Source organism: Amblyomma maculatum, chromosome 2 (genome assembly GCF_055883805.1).
Source record: "Amblyomma maculatum isolate TAMU_Amacu chromosome 2, ASM5588380v1, whole genome shotgun sequence".
In the NCBI taxonomy this organism is placed as follows: Eukaryota; Metazoa; Arthropoda; class Arachnida; order Ixodida; family Ixodidae; genus Amblyomma; species Amblyomma maculatum.
In genome coordinates, this window is record NC_139345.1 from 175,745,750 (window position 1) to 175,768,301 (window position 22,552).

The 22,552-nt window shown below is 51.4% G+C and overlaps 1 pseudogene; it reads right to left on the bottom strand.

Annotated features, from left to right (window-relative positions):
- Positions 1-9,457: 9,457 nt before the first annotated feature.
- LOC146200487 (uncharacterized) lies at positions 9,458-11,701 on the bottom strand (annotated as a pseudogene).
- Between the last annotated feature and the right edge of the window lie 10,851 nt (positions 11,702-22,552).

Sequence of the window (22,552 nt, forward strand, 5' to 3'; positions counted from 1 at the left end):
CTTACTCTCTAACTGGGTGCATCATGCTGTCGCTCCGCCCCCTCAGTGTTAGATCGCGGGATGTAGGCGTCGCCACTTTCCCTTCCTCCTCTCAAGTTCACAGAGAGATGGATGTACAGAGAAAGAGAGAAGCTTCTACTACAGCTCCGCGGCTGCTCCACCTCCTCAATGCTGAGACGCGCACGTAGCCACCTTCTCTTTCTCCGCTTCAAGTTCACGAAGAGAGAGAGTGATCGACTTCGGATAGACCTCGGCGAAATCCGTGATTGCGGCTAGTAGTGCTACGCACTAAAAATGGCCTATGTACTTCAATGTAAAATTTTGTGGTCAGCTGTGCCTACCTATGGACTTTTATAGTCGGCTATAAAGTGCCATTGCAATATCTATAGGCAGCTATAAAAATTCTATACCACTTTGTCTATAGCTTCGGGACCATACAAAACCTCTTCAGCTAACTATAGAAAACCATATGTCCACGAAGATATAGCCTTTACAGTAATCTTTAGCTGTCTATAGAAATTTGAATGGCTCTAAAGCTACAGACTGAAGGCCATAGAATCAGTTTTAGCAAGGTATAGAAACGTTTATGCTCCTGGAGCTATAGATTATTAGTCATACAGTTATTTTTAGCTGTCTATAGCAATTTGAATGCCTCTAAAACTACAGACTGCAAAGCCATAGAATCAGTTTTAGCAAGCTATAGAAAAGTTTATGCTCTAGAAGCAATAGAATATTAGTAATTATACAGATATCTTTAGCTGTCTATATAAATTTGAATGTATCTAAAGCTACAGACCAGAAGCCATATAAGCTAATTTAGCTGGCTATGGAACAGTGTATTCTCCTAAAGCTATGTACTAATAGTCATACACTTATCTTTAGCTGTCTATAGAAATTTTAATGGCTGTAAAGATACAGACTGATAGCCATATAAGCTGCTTTACCTGGCTATAGAGTGAGTGAGTGAGTGAGCGAACTTTATTGACTGCTCGGGGACCTTTTTCTTCGCCTCTTCAACCGAGGCTGACGAGCGGTTGGCGCCCCCAGTCCAGGGCACCACTGGCTTTCGCCAGTTTGCGAGCTCTTGTGACCAGGTAGAGCTGAGCCTCCGGGTCAGAGCTGGCCAGCAAAGCCTCCCACTGTCTTTCATTTGGGTTTTCAATTTTTTGTAGATGTGAGCTGCATTCCCATGTTATGTGGCACAGGGTAGGGGTCTTCCCGCACCACGGGCACTCATCTCTGAATGTCGTGGGATGCATCATGTGTAATATGTGTAAATTAACGAAGGTGCCGGTCTGTAGCCGCCTCAAATCTATGGCCTCCTCGTTGCTGAGCTTTTTATGCGGCTCCGGATATACTTTCCGCAAGCCTCTGTAGTGTTGTAGTATTGTGGTGTAGTCAGGGTCAAGCGGAATCAGGTCCTCTGTCACGAGACTGTTGGGCGCACGGTAGGTTGCATGTCCTCGTGCTACCCTGTCTGCGTACAAATTCCCCGTGATCTCTGCATGCCCCGGAATCCCCATTAGTGTTTAAGTGTATTGTTTTGTTGGCTCGCTTGTGGAAGAAAGGATTTGGTGCGCTACCTTTGATAATTTACCCCGATGAAAATTTCTGCACGCGGATTGAGAGTCTGACAGTATCGTCAGACTCTCTCCCGTTTCTCTTCCTTGCCTAATGGCCAGTGCGATAGCCACTTCCTCTGCCTCCGTGACTGTACAGTTTTGAATCGAGGCGCTAACTGCCTCCCGGCCTTCGCAGTCTGTAACCGTGGCTATCGCCCTCTTTGCGTTGGTTTCGTATAAGGCTGCGTCGGGGAACCTTGACGTGTCTTGTTGACCGAATGTTTTTTCATAATACTCTGCCCTTGCCTGCCTCCTTCCCGGGTGTAGGCGGGGGTCCATGTTTCTTGGTATGGGCCGAACTCGGTACCAATTTCTGACTTCCCGCGATACCTCTCTTGTCTTGCTATAAGCCTGCAGGTGTGTGCTATATCCCAGTCTTTCTAACACCCGTCTTCCCGTCCTCGTTTGTAGAAGTCTGTTTAGCTGTGACTTGATTTGGGCTTCTGCTAATTCTTGTATTGTATTGTGCAGACCCGGAGCTGCTAGCTTGTGGTTCGGTGTGTTCTTGGGGAGCTTGAGTGCGGTCTTGATAGCCATTTTGATGATGGCTTCCGCTCTGTCTTCCTCTCTTTTGGTCATATTGAAGTAGGGTAGAGCATACGCTACTCTGCTAATAACGAGGCTCCGGACAAGTTTGAGTGTGTCGGGCTCTTTCATCCCCATCTTTTTGCTGGTCACCCGTGCTATCATTCGAGCGACCTGCTGGGTCGAGGTCTTGAGCAGATTAAGTGTGTGTTGACACCTTTGATTCGATTGGAGCCACATCCTCAGGATCCTCACGGTTGTCTTTTCGGGTAGTCTCCCCATGCAGCCAGATCTCGAGCTTGTGGCCTTGATCTGTGGGAGCAGAGCTGTTGCCCTTCCCTCGCCAGAATCTGATCACTTCTGATTTTCCTGATGAGCGCTCCAAGCCCCTCTGTTTTAGATATTCTTCGATGACAGATGCTGCTTCTTGCAATTTCGCTTCCTTCTCCCCGAGTGATCCTGTGGTCGTCCAGATGGAGACGTCATCAGCATACATAGCGTACTGTATGCCCTCCACCTTCTCGAGGCGCCTGGCCAGGCCAATCATTGCCGCGTTGAACAGTGTGGGCGAAATGACAGCTCCTTGAGGTGTCCCTTTGTTGGGCGGGGAGAACGTTTCTGTTTCTATATTGCCAATCTTGATTTCGGCCGTCCGGTTACTCAGAAAGCTCCTAACGTACGCGTAGACTCTGGTTCCACAACTCGTGTCTGCCAGACCATCTAAGATCGCCTTGTGACTAACATTATCAAATGCACCTTTAATGTCCACTGCCAAAACTACGTGTTCTGCCGAGCGTGGGATACTCGTCAAGACCCCTTCTTTGATCTGCAGGAGAACGTCCTGGGCTGATAGCTTTTCTCTGAAGCCAAGCATGGTGTCCGGCATCTGAGCGCTATCCTCTAAGTAATTTTTCAGTCTATTATTGACAACCCTCTCGAAAATCTTCCCCAGGCACGAAGTTAAAGAAATGGGCCGCGAATTCTCTATTGCCAATTTTTTGCCGGATTTCTGGATCATAATGACCACCGAGTGTTTCCACTGCGCTGGCACCGTTCCTGCTTCCCAATGCTTGTTCATGAAATGCGCCAGTGCCTTGATATTGCTGTTGCTCATGTTCCGAATTATGCCATTAGTGATCTTGTCGTCACCAGCTGCTGTGTTTCGAGTGGCACTTGCTATTGCCGTCCGGACTTCTTCCTCCGTGATCGGCTCTCGTCAGTTGTTCAGCGTACTCCGCCGCCTTCTTTGTGATCTCCACGATTTTCATCCTAAGCTTTCGATTGTGCCTCTGTTTTTTCCATCTTCTTAACAGTCCCCTTCTCGCTTCCCACAGGTGGAGTAGATGGGCGTCAATTTCTGGTGTCTCATTTGTGCGTGTCAGTTCTTGCGTAAATCTCTGCTTGTTTTTCCGCAGCGCCCCGCACCAGCTATCAAGATCCTCAATCTCGCCTTGGTCCTCCTCCTGCGTTTCTCTGGACTTGTGCCAGTTGGTAATCCTGGCTGTGCCAACCTGACGCCTGATCTTGCAGGTGTGGATGGTCGTGCTTACTGTATAGTGATCACTGCCCAGATCGTTAAGCGTGTTTATTCACTCAACATCGCCGCAGTTCTTGACCATCGTAAGGTCCTGGCTAGTGTCCTTGCTCACACTGTTGCCCGTTCTCGTGGGCACTCCCGGGTCCGTTACCAGTGTTAATTCATGTCTGTCTATTAGCTCTCTAATAATGCGGCCTCTCTTGTCCTGTCGCGTGTATCCCCAGGCCAGGTCGTTTGCATTAAAGTCGCCTAATATAATTAGCTGATTTCCTCTTACCAAGTTTAATGTTTCTCCGAGAAGCCTGTCGAAGTCGATCTTTCGTTGGGAGGGGGAGTGTATACATTTAGGATAAAAGTGCCCTTTTTTTGTCACTCTTTTGGACCACCTCCACAAGGATATGGGGGGTTTCAATCCCTTTAAATTGGTCATGCCGAATTGTTGTAATGGTCTTCTCCATCATTGTCGCCACCTTCCAGCTCTCGTCATCGGCAGCAAAGACCTCGTACCCGCTAATTGAAGGGGAACTGCCAACCTCCTGTAGGGCTATCACAGCCGGTGGTTCCGCTTGTGAGGCCAGCAGCTGTGACAGCATCCCCTTCTTGCGTCTGATGCTTCTACAATTCCACTGGCAAATCTCTAAGCGGTCTTGCTTCGCCTTCTGGTGTCTAGTCATGATCGGTCTCAGATTGCAAGCTGGTCAGTCCGGGCCTGTGATACGGCTTCTCAGCCCTTTCTCTTACTGTGGTGGCTGTTTGCTTCCTAATAAGTTTGGTCATCTCGATTTGCATCGCCTGAAACTTTTGTTCTATATAGCCTGTGACTTGTTCCATGGCTTTCTTTGTGATTTGCTCAATGATGTGTGGGAGCAGCTGTGCTAGCTTTTCATCTGCTATTCTTCATATGTCTTCGGCAGTCAAAGGGGGTGTCTGATTTACCGATGGTGTGGATTTTTCGAACTTGTTTTGTGTAATGTTAATTTGGTTCTGCATCTGATCTAATCGTTGCTTAATCATTGCGTTCTCCTTTCTTATCCCTTTTAGCTCGGCTAGAATTTCTGTTCTTTCCTCATCTAGCTGTTTTTGGGAGGGCAAGGCTGGCCAGCTCACCTGATCAAGGTCTTTTTTCTTCTCTTCTTTCTTCTTCTCCCAGGTGCCTGGCTTGCTTTTCTTCGCTGGCTTCTTGAGTTCCGCGTTGGCCTACGACCTGGACTGGGACCTGGACCGCTCACGCGATGTTTCCTCCTCCCCGTCCGAACTGAACCACCTCTGATGCTTCTTCATGATGCCCTTTGTTTCTGGGCAGCTCTGACGTGACTTTGGATGTCCCTTTGTCTTCTTTGGGATCTCCTTGAGCTTGCTTCGGCATCCGGTGGCTCCAGTCTCATGTGCTTCTCCACAGAGAGCGCATTGAGGTTCGCACTCGTGACTTTCCTCCGGATCTTGCTTGTTGCATCTTCTGCATGCCCTGATAGACAGGTTCGGGCATACGTCTGTTCGGTGTCCTGGCTTTCGGCAGGTGTAGAAGAATTGCTTCGTTGGCTTGTACGGATCACATGGGATCTCTCCCCCATAGTAGTACACCCACTTCGGTACGATTGGCCCCTCAAAGACAATGAGGGCCGACTTGGACTTGCCCATTGCTCTGGCCGCGATAATTTTCACGCCCTGGGCCCTGACGAACAGGCTCTCCATTAATTCTTTCTCAGTTGCCCCGTGGTTGATGCCGTGGGCCACCCCTTTGAGGTACTCTTCCGGTGTAGCCATGAAAGCGTTGACCGGATGGTCTTTTCCCTCGAAATTCAAGCTTCGGATGCTCATCATGCGCTCCGCCATCTGCATGTCTGGGGTGCTGGTGACGATGATGTTGGATCCCGGTCGGAGGCGGACCAACAAGTCTTTCAGACGAAAATTGTGTGGATCTCCGCAGGCTTGCGCTATAGCCTTGGCTGCTTGAGGTGTTGTCAAGTTCTTCACCACCAGACCCCAATGGGGTCTGAAGATCACCTTAGCGTCATTCATCGGCAGTGGTTTCGCGCGCTTGAGTCGCCACTCCGCCTCTCCGCCTTTAAAACGGTTCGAATTTCGCACTCCTTCCTCCGCGCCGGGTCGGCGTCCTCTCGGAACAGGCGCGTCAGCTATTTCGTGACGTTGGCTGGAATCTTGCATGGTGGCGCTGCCTCCGCGGCCTCCCCGGCTGCTCTCCGCGCCGCTCGTCATCTTGGATTCATGTACCGCCGCAGCGACCATCTTGGCTGGTGGCGCCGTCGTCGCCGTCTCGCCTACTTGAGTGTTTGCTGTCGTATTCTCGGTAATCTTGGCCTGACGCTCCAGTTTTTTCGCTTTTTTCTGCCATAGTCTCCAAACTACGGTTGTCCACTCGCCTTGAAAGGTGTTTTCCGTGGGATTTGTATCGGTGGAGCTGGTGTTGGCAGCCGGCGTTCCGCCTGTTTCCCCGTCGGGTGGAGGCAGGTTCGGGCACGGTGCGGTGTCCATCGATAGATCTTGGCCTTGGGTGCCGTCCATTCTCGAGCGAAATGTTGGCCCGGATGGACCTCCTTTGTCTAGATCCTCGCCCCCGTGGTGGCTGCCGCCAGCCGCAGGGCGCTCTCGTTCCCACTCGCTTCTCCGCTGCCGCGCTAAGCCTAACGCCGGCGTTGTCGATGGAAGTGCTGCGATAATCGAAAAATCGGTGGTCCGCTCACCAAAAAGTTGGTACTGTCAGACTCCTGTCATCTTCCGATCTTCGCTTGGTAATTTGAAGGTGGTCCGATGGAAGTTGGCACCACAATGGGCTCTTTTGTCGGGAGCCGAAGTGGACGCGTCCGCCCTGTCCGCTCAGGTCAGAGGCAGGCCACCTGGCTATAGAAAAGTGTATGCTCCTGAAGCTATAGACTAGTAGTCCTACAGTTACCTTTAGCTATCTATAGAAATGTCAATACCTCTAAAGCTACAGACTGCAAGCCATATAACCTGTTTTCGCTGGCTATAGAATATTGTATATACCAAAAGCTATAGACCAGTAGGCGTCAGCCTTATATGAAGGTACATATATCATCGGTTCGAATCCCTCGTACTACTTGTCCTCTAGCTTGATTAAAAGTTGTGTGCTGTATGCGACGAGAAACCGTATGTCACCAACTACAACGCTGCACGATAAATGGATTGCGTCACAATAACTGGTGAGAGCACTGTTGCCGCATGGAGGTACGTCTGCGGTGACTGCGGTGAGTACCTCGGACCCATGATGGATTTTGCGTTTCAATGAGAACTTGTAGTGCAACTGGAGTAGTCACTGACGGTTGATAGTGGCGGGCATCCTTGCGTGTTTCACGTTAGGGGCGTCCCGTGGTTTTGTCACCATGGCGCCTTCAACGTCATGGAATCCTTCGAAGACTCTGGTCTTCGACATAGTCGTCCCTGCGGGGACCAGTTTCGAGACCGTCGTCGACGCGGCGGCCTCGATAGTGGGTTTACCTGAAGTTTACTGCGTCCAGCATAAGGGCGCCCACTTTTTTCGAGTTACAGTGAGGAGCTGGCTTTCATGCTGCCTCATCATCGGCAGCGAGTGTGTACCAATCGTCCCTGTTGGACCTCAAGTTACCACCGTGGCCTGCCTTTTCTGCCGTCTTACGTTTCAAACGAAGCGCTCGTCCAGGTCCTGAGCCAGCATGGTAAAGTCCTGTCCGTCACTGTGGGCCAAATGAGCTCCCGTAAGGGTGTTCTCACTGGGACACGGTATGTGCGGATGGAGATGTCTGCGTCGTCACCAGTACCCAACTATGTAAGCGTCGCTGGGCATCGCGTAACCTTTGAGTATAAAGGTGTGTGTTTGCCGGCAATGTGGCTCCTCGGATCACTTTCGGGAGCAGTGTTCAGCGCCTTTTTGTGGACGCTTTGGTATCCACGGTCATCCAAGCGAAGGCTGCAGTCTGCCCTGCCGACGCTGCAGTGATGACCACCCGATGGTGACGTGCCCGGTGCGCCGTTCCTACTCGGACGCAGCGGCAACTGCATTTCCTCCGCTTACACCCATGAAGCCTACAGTGCCGACCCCATCTGCCAAGCCAGCTGAGTCGGCTAAAGGCAAGGAGGAAGTGCAAACAGACTCTGAGGGCACGACATCAAAAACGTTGACGAATTCGTCTACTGGTACAATGCCGAAGGAACGGCCAGCAGTGATGACGTCAGTTGGACAAGCATACGACTGGTCCATCCCAGCCTGTTGTTGTGGCTGTAGGAAGAAGGAAAAGAAAATGCACGGGCCTGCTACTGGCTCTGTAGCTGAGCCACCTCCGCTGCCTCGTGCAGACAGAAGAGAAAATAGAGCAGAAAGAAAAGGAAGAGGGAAAGAAAGACGCACGCCGCAGCAATAGCCGTCGTCCACCACCGAAGCGGTGGCGGGTGCAATGACGGCCTACAACAGATAAAAATTCGGTGGCAGGCTAGCCCCCGCCGCAAGCGGCAGTGACCTACCTGCCCCAGCCCCATCATGGGAGTTTTTGCAGCCTGAGATTGCTTGCGCGACGGCGGCTGACGTCTTGGTGGACCCCGGATTGTCCTGTGAGCCTACTGCTACCGAGGCAGCTCCTGCCACATCGTCACCGGCGCCTCCGTGCACGGCTAAAGTTCGCGGCGTCCAGGCCAAGCATAGAGTTTGCGGAAAGAAGGTGCAGTCGGCATCTAAGGCTTTGACTCCACCAAAAACCCGCGCGTCGCTCAGAACGCAGGCTGGTCGTATTATGAAGCTGGCAGCGACGCCGACCACTACTGGCATTTATAAGATTCGTGGAGTTTTGGAAAAGCAAACGGGGCGCATGAAGAAGCTGCTGGCATTACGAAAGGATATAAAGGAGTCATCTGAGGTTGTGAGTCAAAAACAGGATGTGGACGATTCCATCCGCTTTCTCAGCCTTGGTGTCAGACACTCCCGGTCGCTTTCACCGCTCAGTGAACGTGATATGCTGTTGTTGTTGTTGTGGCTGTAGGAAGAAGGAAAAGAAATGCACGGGCCTGCTACTGGCTCTGCAGCTGAGCCACCTCCGCTGCCTCGTGCAGACAGAAGAGATTTTGATTTATTTATAGAAAGGGAAAGGCGCGGTAACTGTCTTACTTGTTTTCTGTGGACACCGCAACCGCGCCGTAAGGGAAGGGTGGAAGATGGGAGTGAAAGTGGAAAGAGAGAAATAGTAGTCGTAGTGGAGGGCTACGGAGCAGTAGTAGTAAAAACATTTATTTTACCAGAAGAGTTCGGGGCGCGCAGCCCCGGGGCCCCCGCACGGCCCCACTGCGCTCAAGCGTTCATGTTCCTACGGTTCATGACATCGGCAGCTCGGTCTGTGGCGGTCTTTTGCCGGACCGGGTCCTCAGAGCGTAGCAGGGTCTCCCATTCCTCCCGGGTGGTGAAGTGCTCCAGACCCCGCGGGGGAGGATCCGCCGGGCATTGGAATAGAATGTGGGCCAGGGTGGCAGTGGGGTGGTTGCAAAAGGTGCAGGAGGTGTCGGTGAGAGTGGGGTGGTAACGGGATCTAATGTAAGGGGATGGGAGGGTTCGCGTCTGGAGGCGGCGCCATAGTGTTTGGTGGTGATTGCTGAGGGAGGAGTGAGGTGGGGGGTAGATCTGTCTCTCGACCCGGTAGGCCTGAGGCATCTCTTTAAACGTGTGCATGCGCTCCCGGGAGAACTCCGACATGGGGACCGCCCGTGCCCGGCGTATTAGACCTCGGGCTAAGCTGTTGGCGGCCACGTTGCCAGCGTTCCCCGAGTGCGCAGGCACTCAGATAAGCTCCACGTGACGGGGTGGGTTGGCAGTGGGCGAGGTCAGTATGCAAAAAGCCGAAACATGAACTCGCCCACGTGCGAAATTTAGTAGTGCAGTTTTTGAGTCTGTGAGTATATATTTAGCTTCCGTGTGGGCAATTGCAAGGGCGATCGCTGCCTCCTCGGCCACTTCTGAGGAGGTAACAGAGGGGAGGCGGAGAGTTGCAATGGACTGAAGGGTATTGTTCACCGCGGCTGCCGCCGCCTCATCGCCCGAGCATGCGGCGTCCACCCATACGGCATCCGTCTCGGAGCCGTAATATTTGTGGAGCGCCTTTGCCCGGGCTGGGAGGCGGGGCTCGTGGTGTTGTGGATGGGAGTTTCGGGGAAGGGGTTTGACAAGAAGGTTGGAGTGGACAGGGCGTGGGATGGAGAGGAGTGTGGGGTCGTTAGCTGGGATGTGAACATCGAGAGTTCTGAGGATATGACGTCCGGTGCCAGTCTGTGTCAATCGGATATACTGGGTCTGTCTGTGGGCCTCCACAAGCTCCCCAACAGTATTGTGGAGACCCAGCTGAAGTAATTTCTGTGTTGAAGTGTTGAGGGGTAGGTGAAGGGCGGTTTTGAACGCGGTACGAAGCATCGCGTCCAAGGTGGAGATCTCTCCACCTCTAAGTCTGAGGTAAGGGAGCGTGTATAAGAATCGGCTGAGGATAAAGGCATGAATGAGACGACATAGATCGTGCTCCCTCATGCCCCTATGTTGGCCCGAAACTCTGCGGATGAGGCGCGAGATCGCACCTGTCACCCGCTTGAGTTCCTTTATTGCGAGGCTGTTTCTACCGTTGCTTTGGATATGAAGCCCCAGTGCCCGGAGAGTGTCCACCTCCGTATTGGGGCGATCATCCAAAGCAACGGTTATGGGGGCGCTGGGAGGGTTACGGGTGGTGGGGCGGAGAATGGGGAGCTCGGACTTCTCTGGGAAGCATGGGAGTCCGATGCTTCGTGCGTGTTCTTGTGTTAATTTGGCGGAGATTTGTAGTGTGCCCTCTGTCGCCATCACTGCCGTGGGTGGTCCACAACGTTATGTCGTCGGCATAGAGGGTGTGCCGGAGGTGTGGTATCGTGGTAAGTTTGCGGGCTAGTGAGATTATTGTCGCGTTGAACAGGAAAGGGGAGAGGACAGAGCCCTGGGGAGTACCGACCCCTTTAAGGGAGTAAGGAGGTGATGTGTGTGGGCCAAAGTGGACCTCAGACGTGCGGTTGTTAAGGAAAGCTCCGATATAGGTGTGCGTACGCACACCCACATCAAGACAGGAGAGGGCTGTCATGATCGCGGTGTGATCAACTCGATAAAATGCTTTGGATAAATCCAAAGCCAGGACGGCCTTTGTATGGCCTGGGATGGCCGGTTCAAAAATGTCGGTGGTGAGCTGCAGCATGGTATCCTGCGCGGACAAACGGAGGCGGAAGCCGACCATGCTGTGGGGGTAGAGGTCATTGTCCGTCATGTGCTGAGTGAGTCTCGCCAGCACGACGCGTTCGAAAAGTTTTCCCAGGCACGAAATGAGGGAGATGGGACGGAGGTTTGCTAGTGTGAGTGGTTTATTTGGTTTAGGAATAAATATATCTTTGGCATGACGACAAGACTGGGGGAGGGTACCTTCCGCCCAGCATTTTTTAAAGTAGTCCGCAATCTGGTGATCGATTGATCATCCAATTTGCGAAGCATGGAGTTGGAAATTTTGTCAACACTGGGAGCGGAAGAGGTGCAGAGAGTCAGGAGGGCCGCTCGGACCTCGGCTTCCGTATTCTCAACATCGAGAGTAGAATTTGGTTGGCCTGTATACGGAGGAAGCGGGTCGGATGTGCCGGGTGATGTATGTGTTTGTTTTAGGTTGTCCAAAAGGACGTCCGGGGTTAAGTCCGTGTTGTGTATGAGCCGAGTTACGTGATGTTGCGCAGCAGTTTTGGACTGTGTAGAGTCGATGAAATGTCGAAGGAGTTGCCAGGCTCGCTTGGTGGTCAGATTGCCGGCCATGCTGTCACAAACCTGTCCCCAGTTGGACCGGCAGAGCTCCTCTGCATGTTGGGTGATCTGTGACTGCAGTGCAGCCAGCCTCTTTTTCAACTTGCGGTTAAGTTTCTTCTTTTTCCAGCGCTCTAGGAGGCTGTGATAAGCCTCCAAGAAGTGGGCGAGTCTAGAGTGTAATGTAGGAATGTCCTGTGTTGTTTGGATGTGTTGCGTGTGTGGAGACATCGGTCATGAGTGAGCTCACCCATTGGTCGATGTCTGTGATGGCTGAATCTAGGTAGTCCATTCGCATTTTGCGGATATCATCCCAGTTTGTTAGCTTGTGTGTAAGGAATTTCTTACGAGGCTGTGTAAACGGTACAGCGAGAAAGATAATGTAGTGGTCGCTGCCTAGTGTATGGTGTGTCCTGTTCCAGGTGATGTCCACGAGGTGGCGGCTGAGTGTCAGATCTGGACTGGTGCCCATGCAGATGCTATTGCCGATTCGCGTTGGAGTGTGAAAATTATTGTGCTTAGTGAGACGGAGCCCACGTACCAAGGACCAGAGGCGTTGCCCTCGGCTCGAGTTGGCCCGATAGCCCCAATCTGTGTGTGCACAATTGAAGTCCCCCCCAATTCTTCCCTGCGAGTCGTTGGAGATCTCGCAGGAGCATTTCCAGTGAGGACATTGGGCGGGAGGGGGGATGGTATACGTTGGCTATAAAAATAGATGGCATAGTGTGTTTGTGGTGTATAATCTCGGTGATGACGCAATGCACGTCCGATGTTATGTCATGGGTTTGAAATGTGAGCGAGCTGTGTAAGAGGGTAGATGCTCGAGGGGTAAGGGTAGTGTCGGAGTGAACTGAAACATGACTAGGGAGCGTGGCGGGTGTATTGGTGTCCTGTAGGAGGAGGATTTGGGGTGGGGGGGGTGAAGGTGGGGAGGAGAAGTTGAAGGGATGCGCGCTTGCCCCGGAAGCTGCGACAGTTCCATTGCAGGAGAGGTAACATGTTGGAATTAAAGGTCTGCCCCGCCATATTGGAGCGTGGGGGGTTTGAGGACTGAGGGTTGGGGAGGTACTAAGCTCATTTCTAGCGTCTGGAGCATTCGGGTGAGTAGTTGTTCCATCTGCTGTTCAAATCGGTGCGTGAGGTGATTTATGATGGAGCTAAATTTTGCCTCAAAGCGCGCCTCCATTTCTTGTAATTTTGCATTGAGTTTTTCTTCTAGGTTCCTGTGATTGTCTTGGGTGATCTGAGAGGATTCTGTTGTGCGTTTCTTTTTGGTGGGTGGGGGGTCGGGTTGAGAGGTTGGTTGGCTAGGGACGGGTGATGAGAGGGCTTTTGCGGGATGGGATGAGTGAAGAGTGGTAGGAGAGTGTGGGGAAAGGGGTTGACGGGATGAGGCAGTTTGTGTTGGAAGGGGTGAGGGAGCAGTGGTATGAGAGTGTGGGGGAAGGGTTTGAGGGGATGAGGCAGTTTGTGTGGGAAGGGGTGGGGGAGCAGCGGTTTGAGAATGTGCTGGGATCAGGGATGAGAGGCGGCTTACCTCCATCCTTAGGGCCCGTAGCTCCTCGTCTCTGGGATCTGCATGGGATTCGCTGGATTTCTTGCCTGCAGCTCGGTCGGCTGTTCGTGGGACGCAGTAAATGGCTTTGAGGAGTCCTTTCTCAGGTGTGATCGTGATCTTGAGGCACTGGAGCCACCTCTGGCATGGGTTTTCTCGCGTTGCTGTGGAGTGTACTTGGGGGATGTGTGGGTCGATTGTCCAGCTTGGGTGGTGGTTAAAAGGTTTATAAATAACAATGAAATGGTTACAGAGATGTTTGGGTTAGAAACGCATCGGTCTCCCCCTCACAATACTAGGTGGAGCCCCTATTCCGGGGCCCCATTGGCAAGCAACGCCGCCCGCGTCCGTTGAACCAAGGCCTTTTGAGCCTTGAGGTCTTGACAGCCGAGCAGGGCCGCCTCCCAGTCCTCTCTAGTTGGATTGGGGTTGGGGGGAATAGATGGGTTTGACTGGCACGCCCAGACCATGTGAAATGTGTCAGCCACCTTCCCACAGTACTGGCACGCACCATCAAAGGACGGTTTGAAATCTTTAAGCACTGCCGGGCACAGTACTGTATTGGTAAAAATTTTGATGAGGAGGCGCTCGTCAGCGCGATCCAGTCCCTTACAAGGGGCTGGGTAGTGCCTGTGCTCCTCCTTGTAGTTATCGGTGATGACTTTGAATGTAAGGGCCAGATTGTCTGATTGAAAGCAGGCTTCCAAGGACAAGGAGATAGCCCGGGGAGAGAGTGCGCGGGCGGCCTGATCGGCCTGTTCGTTTCCCCTGAGTCCCTGGTGACCGGGTGCCCAAATGAGATTATGCGGAGTTGGGTCTATGTATCGGCAGCTAGATTGCAGTATACGCCGGGCAAGCGGGGGAGCCCATCCCCGCCTATAATTCCGACAGGCCCCTCGCGAGTCGGTGATGATGTGTTTCGAATTGGGAATACTGAGAGCCAGAGTGATAGCAATCTCCTCCGCGTGAGTTGTGCTGTAGGCTTTGAAAGTTAGCCCGTTAACCGTGTTGGTGTTGTGTACGACTGCAGCCGTATACCACCACCCATGGTAAGGGCCGGCAACATCCACATAATACACGTGTTGCTGGTGACCATAGTATCGCTCCAACGCTTCCGCGCGCGCCTGGCGACGACCGTTATGGTCTTCTTTGGACATGTTGCGGGGAAGGGGTCGGATCCGGCGGGCGCGTCTCCAGAGTTCTGGCACTCTCACCCTTTCCTCAATGTGGTAATCGTGCTTGATGTGTAGCCGGTCCAAGAGACGGCGACCGGACGTGGTCTGTGTAAGACGCGTGTATTGGCTTAGTAAGTGGGCTTCTCGTAGCTCCCGGAACGTGTTCACCACGCCCAGAGCCAGAAGTCTCTGGTTGGACGGGCTGACCGGAAGGTCGAGAGCCCGCTTGATGACTTTCCGGTGGATGGCCTCCAATTGATCCTCATCGTGTTTACGCAGGTACAAGTAGGGTGTCCAGTAGAGGATTCTGCTCGTTACAAAAGCATGGGCAAGCCGCAGTGCATCCTTGCTTCGTAATCCGCCCCGCTTGTTGGAGAGCCGGCGGACCATACGGCTCACCTGGTCTCCCATCATGCGAAATCTGGCCAGAGTGGTGTCAACTCTGCGTTGATGATGTATGAAGAGGCCAAGGACGCGGATCTCTTTGGCCTCCCGGATCGGTCCCGAGGGGAGACTGATGCGAAGCTGAGTTGTGTCTCGAGGGGATGGGCGTACGTGCACAAATTCAGATTTAGCTGGGGCGCACTGGAGTCCGCAGTAGGTCGCGTAGTCGTCGACTACGGTCGCCGCTGCCTGCAGGCAGGACTCCATGTGGCCCAGGTTACCTTGCGTGGCCCAGATTGTGATATCATCCGCGTAAAGTGCGTGATGTATCCCGGGAAGAGAAGCCAATTTGGAGGGAAGATGATGCATGGCTAAATTGAAGAGGAGGGGAGACAAAACAGCGCCTTGAGGTGTTCCCTTCGAGCTGATGGTGTATGGCCCGTGTTCCGCATCTTGTATGCGTATGTAGGCTTGGCGGTCTGTAAGGAATTGTTTTATGTAATTGAAAGTTTTGTTACCACAGTTGGTGTGACTGAGGTGATCGAGGATTACTTCGTGCTTCACATTGTCAAATGCGCCTTTAAGGTCCAAGGCCAGGACCACCTTGTCATTATGGGGACATTCGACAGGATCTAATATGTCGTGGTGGAGCTGAAGGAGTATATCCTGTGCTGATTTTTGAGGGCGGAAACCGAACATGGTGTCCGCGAAAATGTGCTGTGTTCGAGAAATTCGGAGTCTGTCGCGCACCATTGCCTCCATCAGCTTGCCGACACAAGACGTGAGAGAGATGGGGCGAAGGTTCTCCACATCAATAGCTTTGCCGGTTTTCGGGATAAAGGTGACGAGAGCCGACTTCCAATCGAGAGGGAGAGGAGTGTCTCCGTCCCAAATACTATTGATGTATTTTAGAAGCACAACATATGCTGCATTGGAAAGGTTGGCCAAAAGCTTGACCGTAACCTTGTCGCGCCCGGGTGCAGTGCCACGTTTCATCTTGCTTAATGCCGCCCGGAGGTCGTGGAGCTGGAACGGAGTGTCCAGCTCCGTGTTCTCTTTGCCTGCATACGAGTAGGCGACCGCCCAGGGGTCCTTGGTGGTGCACAGGTATCGATCCCTGAGGCTGTGCGCTAGCTGTGTTGTCGTTCCTGTAAAGTTGTGCATGAATTTATGTAAGTGGCGTTGGGTTTCTGTTGGAAAGGCGCAGTCAATGGGAACGCCGCTGTAGGAAAGGCGTAGTCAATGGGAACGCCGCTCCCGAGTGATGCATCTGACAGCGTAGCCAGGCCAAAAGTACGACGGTTTATTTCCAGATCAAGGGGTATTATATAATCAGAGGGGTGAGGGGAAAGAAGGAAAGAAAGAATCAAAAGGTTGGTGCCGTTGCCGGTTCATAGATGGCGATAGCATCGATTGGTGTCGTTGCCAGTTCATAGATGGCGATAGCATCCCTTCCTCCTAATAACCATAGCGATCCACAGGTTTCTTGACCCGGGTAGACCTGCGCAGCTGTGTCTCTTGGGGAGCAGGTTCTGCGGGCTCTGACGTCGATGCGTTGTTCTGAATAGCCAGCGGGTGGTCCACTGGTTCTGCTGCTGGACTGTCTGTACCCGTGAGTGTGGATCCCTCGACGTTGCGCTTGCGGATTTGATCAGCATGACGACGGACCACCACATTATCCTCCGTCTTGACGGTGACTAGTCGAGCTCCTGTTGTTGACTTCACCTTTCCGGGTGTCCACTTGTCACCAACACCATAGTTACGGACTAGTACAGGGTCCCCCGGAGCTAAACTCCCGCTGGCGTCGTCCGACACTGGTGTAGCTGCTCTGCTCTGGACAGGTTTGTTCCTGAGAGGAAAACACATGTCAAGTCTGGTGCGTAGTGGATAACCTAACAGTAACTCTGAAGGTGATAGGCTCGACTGCCTTGGGGCATTCCGGTATCGACACAAAACTCGTGCGAGTGCGGTTGAGAGATCCACGCCAGGCATCTTCTTTAACCCATCCTTAACCGTTCTGACCGCGCGTTCTGCCAGCCCATTGCTTTGTGGGTGGTAGGGCGGTGTTCGAATGTGGGCAATGCCATTCCTGTTCATGAATTCGGCGAAATCCGACCCGGTAAAAGGCGTGCCGTTATCAGTTACTACAGTGCGCGGTAGTCCGAACTGGCTGAAGAGCGTACGCAGCGCGTTTACCGTGCTGCTTGATGTTGCACTCGAGAGTGGAATGGCCTCGATCCATTTGCTGTGGGAATCAACCACGATCAGCAAATGCCGCCACGGTGTTGGTCACGGCCAGTTTCCGCGACTCCTCGTCCAATGCTACCTGGCTATAGGCGTCTCGCAGGTCTAGCACACTGAATCGTTCTCCTCCCGCTAAATTGGCAAACATGTCGTCAATAACTGGTAGCGGGTATTGCTCAATCTCGCACACTGGATTTAGTGTGGCTTTAAAATCTCCGCAAAGGCGCACTGAGCCGTCCTTCTTCAAGACGGGAACAATGGGTGTGGCCCATTCCGAATATGGTACAGGCGATATTATCCCTGCTTCCGTAAGCCTATCCAACTCCTGTGAAACTTTTTCTTTGTACGCAAAAGGAACCTTCCTTGCCTTGAAAAACTTGGGGGTTGCTCCGCTCTTGAGATGAATCCGTGCTGGCGGGCCTTTCAAGAGTCCGGTGCCCTCACCGAAAAGATCAGCATAGCTGTTCAGAATTTCCCCGGCAGGTTGATGGGCAGCTGGCGGAACCGTGCTGGCCACGTTAGTCTGCGCCTTTACGTGCAGGAGAGTCATTCCGGTGTCCTTCAGTTTCTGCAATAAATGCCGGCCACAAAGACTGAGGCCTCTGCAGTTTAACACCACCAGATTGCATTCCACTGTAGTTGCTTAATAACGCACGTCCATGTTCATGACGCCCAGCACTGGTAGCTTCCCAAGATAGCACGATAACTTTATCGGCGATTTCGCGAGCGGAGGCCATTCATTGCGATGTTTGTCATAAATAGCTTTTGAAATGACGCAGACTGGGGATCCAGTATCAATGTCCATTTTAGGTCAACTCCGTTCTATGTGAATGTTTCCTGAATGGGCGGTAGCAGCGTCTGCGCCGCCGTACGGAGGGACCATATCTGCGATGTACTGCTATCACTGTCTTCCGATTCCTGCCGCTTCTGTGCTTCCATGGCACCAGTTCTGTTAACGCTGTCAGCCGCTGAGCACATCTTCGCTAGATGCCCGTATCGTCCGCATTTGAAACATTGCCGTCTGTTAAAGCGACATACTGCAGTCTTGTGGCCGTAGTTACCACAGCACTGGCATTGCGTTCGCGGTTGCGTTCGTATCTCTGATTGGCGCCGATGAGTTATCTTGAACACGTTCGGATCCCGAGCCTCGCCGGTTATGCCTCGCGAATCTAGTTCGGCGCTTTCTGCAGCTAGTGCTAGAGCCTCTGCTTCCTTTAGCGACAGGTCTTTTATTGCCAGAAGCTGCTTTTGTAAACTCTTTGGCGACGCTTCGATGGCACTTGAGCCAGACAAATTTATTCAAGTGCAATCGAAGCGTCGCCGCAGCTCGAGGCGGTCGAATTTCAGTGTCGACGCAACTAACGCTTCTAAAGCGCCCAAGTGCAACCTCACAGTAATCATAAAACCAGTAGATACCGGATATCGTATTACTCGCTTTAATCCGCTGGCAATGAGGCAAGCATTTGAATCTCTGGGTCCAGATGCCGTCCTTCAAGTTCGCCCCAACGAGCGGCTTAATCTTCTGGCAGTTGACACCCGAACCGCGGTCGCTACTGAACGCCTTTTACAAATACGATCAATAGCAGGAATTGCAGTGCAAGCATACGAGCCCCGACCAAACAACTGTGGCGTAGGAGTAATCAAGGGTGTGCCCCTGGATCTTTCTCAAGAAGATATCTACTCGGCACTATTGCAGAGAGTTCCAATAAAATCGGTGCGCCGTCTGGGAAATTCCGAAAATATCCGCATTGTGTTTGTGACAGAATCTGCGCCAGAATACGTTATTCTTGGATATACAAGATACCGTGTGCATGAATACATCCAAAAACCACGACAATGTGGTAGATGTCAGCGCTTCGGCCATGTGACTACTGCTTGCCGACTAGCCTTGCGCTGCCCATGCTGTGGGGGAAATCATGACCGTACCACGTGCCCAAGTGACATCCCCATTTGTCCCAACTGCGGAAAGCAGCATGAGGCAACGTTTTCCAGCTGCACTGCCTACCAAAAGGAGAAACTAATCTATAAGTACAAGATATCCAACAATACCGACTACAAGTCAGCAAAAGCTGCTTTAATTGACCAAAATCAAATCAGGAGTAGTCATCACAGAAAAAAACCATTGACGGGAAAGAAATCACAAGGACAGTCACAGAAAGATGATGCTGGTCATCCAAGAATCGATGACGTGGTTGAATTTCCTCCTCTTCCACAACAACCAGAGGTTCAACAACCATCTGTACCAAGCCCACAAAAAATTACTGTACAGCAGCCTCATTCTAGGTGTGCATCCCGGAACCGCTCATGCGAAACCTCTATTCGCAGAAACTCTGACATTTCTAGTTCCCAACTGTGCTCACTTGTTGAGGCTGTTCGTGCTTTTCTTATACCACTCTCCTCGCCGGTGGCGAAAGCCATCCTTACAATTCTTGATTTCATATCTCCTCTCCTCGCGCAATGGCGGTAGCAGACAATCAGTCGTCTGCTCCACCCAGCGTACAAGCCATCCGAAATAAGGCCACCATCTTTCAATGGAATGCCTGCAGCCTCCGCCCCCGTCTCTCTGACTTTCGACACTTCGTCTTCAAGCATCGTTTCCCTATAATTGCTATATCAGAATCTCGGCTTAATACTACAATCCGTCTCTCAGGCTACACAGTGCTGCAATCAACAACTGGTACAGACCTCAGTAAAGTTCTTCTGGCTATCCGGAAAGACGTCAACTTCATCCAGCATCCCATACCAACTGATCCACATAACGAGTACGTTGCAGCCACTTTAAAGTGCATGAACATGCAGTTTACAGTAATTGCTGCCTACATACCACCTCGTGCTAATTTCAATATTGAACGCCTACAAGATATCATGCGAAGTACCCCTGTGCCACACATTATAACGGAAGATTTCAACGCACATCATCCTGCTTGGGGAGGCGTCAGATCGACAGCCAGAGGCCGGCAGCTATTCGACTTCGCACTTTCCAACAATTTATTATTTCTCAACGATGGCCAAGCAACTTACTATCAAGGAGCACGGTCCAGTGCTCTTGATATCTCCATGATCTCTGCTGATCTGTCAGCTTCAACAACCTGGTCTGTGGACATCGAGACTCATGGCAGCGATCACCTACCTACATATATTGAGGTTTGTGGCTTTTCTCTCGCCTTTCAGCGGCATAAAGTTTGCTACACGAACTGGGAAGCTTTCGCTGATGCCGTAGAAAAGCAGGATCTGTCAAACTTAAATTATGACTCCTTCATTGCTGCAGTAGCACATGCTCAAACATTGCACACGAGAGTCCTCCACCTGCCAAAGGTGTACTCAGCTGTTGACGCCGAATATGAAAAACTTCGAGCAATACGTCGCAGAGCAGAAAGACGAGCGCGCAAGACACTTTCTAGAGACGATATCCGGACTTCTAGGCGAGCACAAAAACACGTTCAACGCCATTTGGACAAGCTAGAAAGTAGGAAATGGACATCTTTTTGTGCAAAATTAGATCCTAGAAAGCCACTATCTAAAGTATGGAGTATTGTACGAAGCTTAAGAAGTCAGCCTTCACAACTACATCCTTTCGAGTGCGTGGCTCTAAATGCCCATACTACTTGTCTTCATGTAGCAGAGACTTTCTGTTCAAAGATGATTGCTCCATTAGCAGCTCCTTCACTGCAAAATGTGCTCCCCACCTTTGTCCCGTCGCCCAACACTTCTTTCCTAGACGAATTGTTCACTATGGAAGAACTTCAAGCTGCGCTAGCAGTTACCAACAAAAGATCTTGCCCAGGGCCTGACCATGTTAGCTACACTTCGTTGTCGCGTCTTGGAAGAAAAGCCAAAACTCAGCTGCTTACCATCTATAACAACTCTTGGATAGCTGGCAGCCTTGTAGAGAGCTGGAAGACTGCGCGCGTAATACCCGTTCTTAAACCTGGTAAGCCATCAATTGATCTAAACGCTTATCGTCCTATTGCACTGCTAAGCTGCGTTGGGAAATTGATGGAAAAAATGGTTCATTCACGCCTTATCTGGGACTTGAAGAATAGGGGAATGTACCCTCCATCAATGTCTGGCTTCCGAAAAGGCCGAAGCAGTATTGATAATGTTATTGCTCTTGCCAACTGTGTCAGGCGATGCAAAGCTGAGCGGTCTCTAATTATTGCCGTTTTTCTTGACGTTAAAGGAGCATTTGATAATGTCACGCACGAGGCGATTCATTCAGCCTTGCGTTCAATTGGCATTGCTGGACGAATGTATAACTGGCTTTCTGATTATCTTCGTGATAGGACCATTTACATGTCAACGGATCAAGGTGACACGTCCTTACATCATGTGTCTCGTGGCGTTCCTCAGGGAGGGACTTTAAGTCCAACCCTCTTCAATATATCTCTTCTTGGTTTGGACAGGTCCTTGCCACCTACTGTTCAAATCTCCCTCTACGCAGATGACATCTGCATATGGTGCTCCGGAAGAAACAGGCGCATTGTGCATGCTCGGCTACAAAAAGCAATAGTTGGCATTGCATTATTTTTAAACAAGCGAGGTCTTGTTATATCTCCAGAAAAGTGCGCAGCAATTTCATTTTCACGACGTGATCTCTCCCGTTATGTACTGAAAGTTGCTGGCACTCCTATACCGTATGTCAACCATCAAAAATTTCTAGGCGTGACCTTTGATAGGTCTCTTTCATGGTCACCACACGTTCAACAACTTAAGACCAAACTCTCTTCATACGTATCTATATTCCGTATGCTGTCAACGACCAGAAGAGGCTGCTCTACCGATTCCTTATTGCGGCTTTATGGAGCACTTTGTGAAGGTCTTCTGCGTTATAGCCTCCCTGTTCTTCAAGGCCTCTCGCAGTCAAGCATTAAACTACTTGAAGCTATGCAGGCCAAAGCTTTGAGAGTGTGCCTTGGTCTTCCAAAAAACAGTTCCACAGTGGGCACTCTGGCGGAGAGCAGACGTCTATCTGTAACCGTGCTGATACCGCAGGAGCTGCTTCGCGCCCAGCTGCGCTTTGCACGTGAACCTACCCACCCGTTTTCAGAGCAAAGCATGACATCACTCTCCAATCTACTGCCTGCGCAATATCAACGCGCAGTACCGTCATCTTTCCCACCATGGAGGTTTGCTTCATGGCAAATTTCGACAACTATACCTGGCATCAAAAGAAAAGCCCACACCCCAGGACCCGCACTTAAATACTTCGCCCTTGAGCACATCTGTGCACGCTACAGTCATCATTGCCACATCTATACTGATGGCTCTGTCACAGCTATTTCTTCATCCATCGGCGTGTGGATACCATCAATGCACACCACAATCTCGGCAACACTCAGTCATCGCACTTCAGCTGTGGCTACTGAGTTAACAGCTCTGAGAGAAGCAATTATATATATTCTACAACAACGCCCTGCAGCATGGGTTATCTTCAGCGATTGTCGCGCTGCACTACAATTGCTTAAATCATCAAGAACTCAGGAAGAGCTCGTCATTGACATAAATAAGCTACACACAGAGGCCTATGACCTGAGTCACAGCATTGTGCTACAGTGGTTACCTGCTCACTGCGGCATCGCGGGCAACGACCTCGCAGACGCCGCTGCAAAAGAACTAAAAGATTCCACAAGGACAATTTCAATACCATTCTCACGAAGAGATGCAGCAAGACTTGTAGCAACTGAATCATGGCGATTGCAACGCTCTCTATGGTGTGACCGGAAC